At 39.9% G+C, this 9,007-nt stretch overlaps 1 pseudogene; it reads left to right on the top strand.

Annotated features, from left to right (window-relative positions):
* Positions 1 to 4,757: 4,757 nt before the first annotated feature.
* LOC149191048 (putative disease resistance protein At4g27220) lies at positions 4,758 to 8,600 on the top strand (annotated as a pseudogene).
* Positions 8,601 to 9,007: the final 407 nt, after the last annotated feature.

The raw sequence follows: 9,007 nt of genomic DNA on the forward strand, positions 1-9,007 counted from the left end.
ATAGGTTTGGTAAGGTCTTCAAATATGTCAGGATCTAAAAACCATGGGAACAATCCAGCAATATGAATGATTTTTGCAAGCAAAGTCCCAGGTGGTGCCTTGAAGAGCTGTTGAAAATGTGAACTTCCCAAATGAGCCAGCTAGTGGAATGTATGAGCATATTGTCCACGCTTAGTAGGCATCTTCCAAATAGTATTACTAGCTCGTCTCCCTTTGGCATAAAAGTGGAAGAATTTATTATTTTCGTCCCCTATCTTCACCCAAATGGCTCTGCTTCTAAGTCTCCATGTCTCCTCTCGTTCCTATATAATCTTGGGCCTCTGGGCCTCTAGCTCAGTGAAGGTAGCTTTATCTTCTATTGAGATGAACCCTCGACCCTGTTCATCCAGAAGGTCAACAAGTTGGTTCTCAATATAACAAAGTGTCAAATCATCTCTGGTATGTTTAGATTTGGCCCATTTCATGGAGAGACTTTTAATTTCAATGAGGTTATGACAAAAAGCTTCTGCCAAATCCGCCCCTGGGAAGGAGGGTGATCTCTCCAAAATTCAATGATCAATTTGTTATATTTAGGGTCCTGCAACCAGGTAGAGTTGAATTTGAATGGCGCTCTGGGATTTTGGAAAGGGCCAGCTAATTCCAGATAGATGGGGAAGTGGTCAGAGATACCCCCAGATCCTACCCATTGGCAATAATTAGATAGGGTACCAAGCAAGTCCTCCTTGATGAGAAAGCGATCCAACCTCTGACCCAGGGCAGCTTCACCAGTTCTTTTATTATGCCATGTCGGTTGCTTTTTGTTCATGGGAATATCAATCAAATGATGTTGTTCCAAAATATGTTCCATATAATCAAATAGGGGATCCAATTGGGCATTATGTCCCCAAGATTCCTCATGGCCAATTGAGAAATTGAGGTCTCCTCCCATGATAATATTATTGGAGTTCATCATGAATAAATGCAAGAAGTGGTTTCAGAAAACTACCATGTTGTGATATGGTGCATGGACATTGATGATTCAGAAGTTCTTGCCCAACCCAAAGGAGTATATATCCATACCCAGGAATCCAAGACCCCGCAGAATGAGATAGGTTTGATGGATCAAGAATTAATGCTCAGAGTGATACCCCAAGATCATCCATTGACATCTAGGGCATGAAAGCACTAACCAGGCTTCAATGAGTGTAGAATCTGGGCAACCTCTACCTTCCCGAGGGTCTCTTGGAAAAAAATAATGTCGGACAACTCTGAATCTAGGAGCCACTTAAGGGCTAGTTTTTTATCAGGTCTAGCCAACCCTTTGCAGTTGAAGGACAACTACTTCATAAATGATTTTGTGAAAGGGTGTTCTTTTCTCTAAGAACCCTATCAATGGTGGCTTTTCTGCCCAGGGCCATATCTTCCCCAGTGAGAAGAATAGCTCTTGAAATCATAGATGGGCGCCCCTGAGGGGTTTTGGTCAATTTTGGTGGGGGAAAGAGGCCAATACCAGAAGGCTCAAGAGGGATAGATACCCGAGAGCGGAGGTTATATGGATGAGAAAGTCGAGATGTAGTGGAGGGCTTCGGGGATGAGATGGAGGCTACACCAGTAACTGAGGGAGGGGTAGTGGAGAAAATAGAGTTAGGAAGGTCCAGAGGACATGTAAGAGGGTTAGTGGTCATGAAAGCAATGGATGCATATGCAACATGAATTTTTTGTGTAGTGCATGATAAAGTAACAGAGGAGCAAAGAGGAGGAAGAGTACTCGTGGAGAGAGCAACCGCTACAGTAGTCCAAGATCTCGTCATGGGCGAGATGGAGGCCGCAGAGAGGCAGTAATAGTTGGTAGAGTAGTGCCCCTATCCATAGCCATCGGACTGGTAGCACGAGAAGGTTGTTCACCCACCGAGGATGCCTCATGATGTCTATGCTCTGTGCCTTTAGCAAATGATGAAGTCACTGAATAAACTAAGGGGCATTCCTTATACAGATTTCCAACCTTGTGACACCTTCTGCATCTAAAGGGAACCCCTTCGTAATCTAAGATTTGTTTGCGGGTGAAATGCTTCCAATGCAAAGTGATCTTTTCTTCCAGACCTTCCCTAGTATCAAAGTGAACCAATATGCGGGCCACTGATTTGTTTCCAGATGATGAGTAGGACTTATTGTGGTCCAAATAGGTGCCCAGTGCATTGCCAATGCGAATAAATATGTCCTCCAACCCAAAATGCAGAGACAGCCTATGTAGGCGGACCCAAATCGGTCCAGCACCCAATTGCTCTCATTTTGGATTGAAGAGGGGGCTCCAACGCTTGAGAAGCACAAGGGCCATTTCAATATGCCAATAGCGGGAGAGTATCCATTTTGTGTATTCCTTCCGGTGAAAACTGAGGGCAAACCAACCTCGTGCCAATATGGTGATCATTGGTAGTTCCTTGCGTAAATTGCCCCATATCTCTAAGGCCCAAAGGCGAAGCCGCTCTGCCGAATATGTTTTGCCCCTCACACGACCCACCAATACCCAGTTCGTTGTGTCCACCACTTCACCCATAGTGACACCTTCCCCAAAACTGAGAGAGAGGTCTTTGCTCGTAGCCTTGACACACATGTTCTTCTTGGCCTTGCTTGTCCAGGGTGTCGTCGGATGATCCCGGAAGGGGTCCCAATTGCCTTGTGAATCTGCCTATGCAGAAAGAGAGCAGTTCTGAGGGTTGTCGACTGGAATGTTAAAGTTGCTTGAGGGAATAGGAAACCTCCCCTGAAAGCAGGTAGGGTTAGGGTTGTTGTCTAGAATAGTGTGATGGAGAGAGGAGTTCCTAGATTGAGAAAACCTTAATGAGGAGGGAAGGTCAGATGATGAGGGATGCAAGTTTGCCTCAGGTGATATGGAATTGAAAGATGGGGAGGGTGCGATGTAGGAAACCAAGAGATTGAGCATAGCAGGAGAGAGTGGGGGGTAGTCGAGCCTCGGAGATGTAACAGAAAGAGTAGAAACCAACAGGTAGGGCACAGACGGTCCAGGAGTCGCACTGACAGAAGGTGGCCCTATCCACGGAGGAGAAGGCGTGCATGGCAGTCCAAAACCCGACACTTCCTACACAGCATGAGGGAGCATCCAAATCGGTTCGTAGGGATTCGGGTTGGCAGAATAATTGACAACATCAATCTCCATTTCAACAAGCTACAAACGGAATCGAGGATGAGGGTAACGACCGGTGATAGGGTAGGGCAGTAGACCACAAGTCGTCACAGTGAGAGCTCCACATCGCAGATAGATGACGAGAGCAGTGACAATGACAACAAAGCAAAGGACTGTCTGCTAACCTAAACCCTGAGGTGCTTCAGAGCAAAGCGCCATCTCTCCCTAACCAACCACCAACTTTTAATTCTAATTGATAATATAGTTATATTTATTAATAAGATCATATTATTATTATTTAATTATTTAAATTTTTTTAATATAAAAATTGTTAATAACAAATTATTATTAAAAAAAAAATTTAAAAAATCAAAATTAACTAATTTGAATTTTGTCCTTTAATGTTCTTTTTTATAATACTTTTAATTTTTATTCTTTGACCGTTGGGAATTTAACGTTGCATTTCTTAGATTTATATATTATTGATTTGTTGATCTTGCTCATCATCCTGGTCTTGATGATGAAACTAGATCTAGGTTCGAAACACGTCGACCCTTTGTTCTCTATGTGATTTCTCTCTGAGCATTAGATACGGATATTGATTCATCCTGGTCCTGATGATGAACCTAGATCTAGATTCGAAATGCGTCGATCCTTTATTCTCTATGTGATTTTTTTTTAAAATCTAAGCATTAAATATGGATATTGATTACCTATTGATCATCTAAATAAAATCAATCAGAATGTATCTCCACTTTACCAAGATTAATCTCCTCCTTAATCACATATTCACATTTGGGAAACTAAAATTTGTGGTTTCATTATAATGATAACAACACCGTTCATATATACATTTTAATATATCTTTATCACAGATACATATATATGCAATGACATTGATTAAGTTCCAGAGTTTTACACTGAAAATAATTAATAACACTTAAAGTCTTCAATGTGATTCCATTGCGCATAAACATTGTAAGCCTGGTCGATAGAAATATTTGAAATATGTCTCATTTTTACTAACCATATTCATATGGTCAAAGCAATTAGAATGAAAATCTTTATATGAGCCTCATCCCTCAATTATATGCTTTAGACACGTGTACATATGGTTTGTAGCACACTACATAATACACATTTTTGCTTTCTCTTTTGAAAATTGAATTATGGATTTACTCTAATTAATTATTGTTAAAATAATTTTTTGATTTTGAAATATGGTTAATATTAATTTTAGTAAGACAACAAAATTAACAACTCCAAATCAGAAAATATTTAATAAAAGTAAGAATCTACCTTTTTAGAATTTTAAATAACTTAATTTTATTTTTATACAATAATATTATTACATATTAAAAAAATCTGAACTTATAAAAAACAAATTATTTTTATTTAATCATATTTAAATTAATCTACAGGGAACCCAGCTATACGACCTTGTTTTATAGGCGTTCCAACTTTTTCACCTTAACCTTTAAGTTATTCCTGGAAGAAAAGAGGAAAAAAAAATGACGCGAAGACAATGTGATGGTAATGGAATAAACTTTTACAAAGTGAGTTTCGTACCGTAATTATGCCTTCAGGTTAGGGTTTAGTGCGCACAAACCTTTTTCTTTTTCGAAAGGAGGGTTTGGCACACACCACTCCTTTCTTTTCAACCTATGCCAAGTTATGCCAACGATCTGACTATCCAACCCACTGCAACTCTTACAGCTCTTTGCTCACTCCTTACCTTATTTCGTCCCCTTTCTCTATAGCCCTTTGGTTTCTTTCAGATCTTCACATATTTTCCGTTTCCTCTATGCCATTTGCTAACATGGCCACGGATCTTGGCACTGGACTGGCGTCCGGACTGGGGACAAACGTGGCTAACGCCATTATCGGTCTCCTCGGCCAACAATTGAGTGATGTTAGGGAGTTGGGGAAGAACCTTCAACTTCTCAACAATGAACTCGCCCGTATGGACGAGTCGTTACGTCATATTCAAACCCAATTCGAAGATCAACAAAAGAAGCTGCCGGAGTTAGTGGAACGTTCTTTCGGAAGGATTAGCAATGCCCTTGAAGAAGTCAAATCCCTCATCCTTTGCGCCAACAAACAGCGAGTACGGTGTCGCGGTTGCTGTCTGTTTTTCAAACCCAAGATCCCCGCAGATATTAGAGAATGGAAGACCAGATTTAGTGAGCTCTTCCAGCACCTTGATTCTGCTCTTTCAACAGCTGCCCATACTGCACAGATTGTGGTGTCTGCACAGCCTCAAGCAGAGGTGCTTCTTCAACCTCTACCAGATTCCGGCTTCGTGGGGTCTGGCCTTCAAGCTGCCCAGCAGCAACTGCTCAGATGGCTTAACGAACCTCATCCCCAGGCTCGTGTGATCGGTGTGTGGGGCATGGCGGGAGTTGGGAAAACTGCATTACTCTAACTCATCTACAATAACTTCAAGAAGAAGGTGAGTACAAGCTTCGATTTCGTCATTTGGTATACCATTTCTCAAAGCTATAAGATTGAAAGTCTCGAGGATACCATTGCCCAGTCTCTGAATTTAAGATTTGAGCCAAGTTCTAGTATTGACATGAGAAAGATGAAATTGTATGCATCTCTTGAAACTAAGAGGTTTCTTCTTTTCTTGGACGATATTTGGAGTCCAATTCATTTGAATCAAGTTGGGGTCAATTTTGGCCATGATAACGGCAGCAAAATCTTAATATCCAGCCGCTACAGAGATGTAGTTGAAATAATGGCAGAAAAAGAGTACTGCATGATGTTATAACCCCTGTCCATAGAGGAAGGGTGGGAGCTGTTCCCGAGAAGAGCTTTTAGAAGTGGGGCTACTCCAGACAATAGTCTAGAGGTCATTGCTAAAAAAGTTGCTTCGGAGTGTAAAGGGTTACCCTTAGCAATAAATACAGTGGCTGCAGCTATGGCTCGGAAAAGGACTGCTGATGAGTGGAGTCGCTCTTTAGTTTTGATGAAGAATGCAGATCCATCATTTCCCTCCACTCACAGGACCATTGATGCAGAGCTCTATCAGAGGATAAGATGGAGCTACAATGATTTGCCCAATAATCTGAAAATGTGTTTTCTATATTGTGCTGCCTTTCCCGAAGATGCAGAAATTGATGTGGAGACTGGTGGAGATGTGGTCAGTAGAAAGATTGGTTCCCCAAAAGGGAACAACTTACTTCATGGATGTTGGGCGGAAATACGTAGAAGCACTCGTAGATAGGTGTTTGATTGAGTATCATGGTTCAGTGAAAAAGGAAATAAAAGTTCATGATGTACTACGCGATATGGCAATTTATGTAGGCCAAGGAGAAGAGAACTGGTTATTTGACGCTGGTCAACATCTTCAACATTTTCCAAGTGAAGAAGAGACCAAGGATCGCAAAAGAATCTCCATTCTCTGCAATGAAATTAGTGATCTGCCAACGGATTTGAAGGGTTCAACGCTCGTCAGTTTAGTGTTAGCCGAAAATACACAGGTGAAGGAAATTCCAGAGTGGTTTTTGGTAAACTTCATGTCTCTCAAGATTCTGGATCTGTCGGATACCTCAATACAAACATTACCAACAGCAGTGGGTCAATATTTTCCAAGTGAAGAAGAAACCAAGGATCGCAAAAGAATCTCCGTTCTCCCCAATGAAATTAGTGATCTGCCAACAGATTTGAAGGGTTCAACACTCGTCAGTTTAGTGTTAGCCGAATATACACAGGTGAACGAAATTCCAGAGGGGTTTTTGGTAAACTTCATGTCTCTCAAGATTCTGGATCTGTCGGATACCTCAATACAAACATTACCAATTGCAGTGGGTCAGCTTGGACAGCTTGAGTTTCTTAAATTGAAAATGTGTGTCCGGTTGAAAGATTTGCCTCATAGCATTTGCAATCTTTCACATCTGATATCTAAAGCATCTCAAATTTACGGCTTACAAAGGCCTCAGGGTGATTCCACATCAAATCTCTCAACTCACTTCATTGAACAAACTGGTCTTGCCTCGAGAATCAACTCCAATGAGTGGAGCATCTCACAAATCTCTCAAATCTGATCGAGTTGAATGTCAGAGTAAATCCAGAAATTAAAGAATGTTCAATGAGTACGTGGTTAAAGATGAGAAATTTGAGGTTATGGTTCCCATGGGGTAAAGTTGAAAATAGAGATGATGCGGCGCTAGATATTCTTCCACAGAACATGCAGAGCATGGAGGAGTTGCAGAGTCTTGAGTTATTCGATTATGAAGGGGTAAGCCTCCCGAATTGTATATGTCAGTTTCAAAATTTGAAGAATTTGCGCTTGAGCCACTGCATGAAATTAGAGGAGCTTCCAGCCTTGGAGATTGGGAGCGAGGCTGCAAGTGACGGTTTTCCGAAGTTGGAGGAATTAAGACTAGATGGGCTAAACAGCTTAGAGAGTATAGTGTGGAATGCAAACACAATGTTGCAACTGCAAATCTTGAGGATATCATATTGCCGCGTGTTGAAGACATTCACAATGGAGGAGCTACCCAATTTAAGGGAATTACATATATCAGGTTGTGCTCAGTTGAAGGAGCCGTTCATGGACAGCGGTGGCGGTTTTCCCTAGACAGCTTAGAGAGTGTAGTGTGCAATGCAAAAACAATGTTGCATGTCCAAAGATTGACCATATGGGGTTGCCGCGTGTTGAAGACATTGAGAATGGAGGAGCTTCCCAATTTAAGGGAATTGAAATATGGGGTTGTGCTGAGTAGAAGGAGCTGTTCATGGAGAGCGGTGGCCGTTTTCCAGAGTTGCAGACATTAGATCTATCCTACCTAGACAGCTTAGAAAGTATAGTGTGCAATGCTGAAACAATGTTGCAACTCCAAAGCTTGACGATATCACGATATCAGGTTGCGGCGTGTTGAAGGCATTGAGAATAGAGGAGCTGCCTAATTTAAAAGATATATGCATTAAGGAGTGCCCTCGGTTGGAAGTTGAGATCGGCAGTCTTCCAGTGTTACAGAAATTGAGTCTTACAGGTTTAGAGAACGCAGAAAGTATTGCAATACCATCAAGTGCATGTAATCAAGAAACAATGCCTAGTCTGGAAGTTATAGAAATCACAGGTTGTCCATTGTTGAGGAGAATGCCAGAGAAATGGAGAAGCTACCTAAGCTGAAGGAAATTGTAGGAAAATTAGATTGGTGGGATGGAATAAGTTGGGAAAATGATAATGTAAAATGTAAACTCTCTCACCGTTTTAAGGGATATGATGTTGAAAGAACGTGATGAAGGCAGTGCACTTGAAGAAGATGGTGATGCAGGTAGTGAACTTGAAGAAGATGGTGAAGTTGATGAAGACACTGAATTGGGAAAAGATGGTGAAGTTGAAGAATGTGAAGGAAATGGTGAAGACGATCATCCCTAAATGAAGGAGATGATCAGGAGATTTGAATGTAAAATTAATACTTTTGAAGTTTTGTAAGTTGATGTCATTAGTTAAATATTTTAATGTCCATGAACTAAATTTTGAGATAAATTTTACGAAATGTATTTAAAAAATTAATATTAATATTTTTTAATTATAAATTTATTTTCTCACTTATTTCCATAGAAGGTTAATTATATATATGAATATGAAAAAATATTTAAAAAATTAACATAAAGAGAAATAGAGTTTGAATCATTTTTAATGTTGATATTACTTTTTCAATATATAAATATATATTTATATAATTACAAATTATCTTAAATATTTTATATTATTTTTAAATTTATATATATATATATATATATATATATATAATTTAATATTATAACAATGTATTAATTTTATATAAAATTCAATAATTTGAATAATGAAATTAAAATTTTGAGAATAAAGTAGAAATGCAACAATGTTGAATGATTGAAAATGTGAATAAT

Source organism: Pinus tabuliformis, chromosome 3_1 (genome assembly GCF_031772625.1).
Source record: "Pinus tabuliformis cultivar Carrire ecotype Pingquan chromosome 3_1, CPIR1, whole genome shotgun sequence".
In the NCBI taxonomy this organism is placed as follows: Eukaryota; Viridiplantae; Streptophyta; class Pinopsida; order Pinales; family Pinaceae; genus Pinus; species Pinus tabuliformis.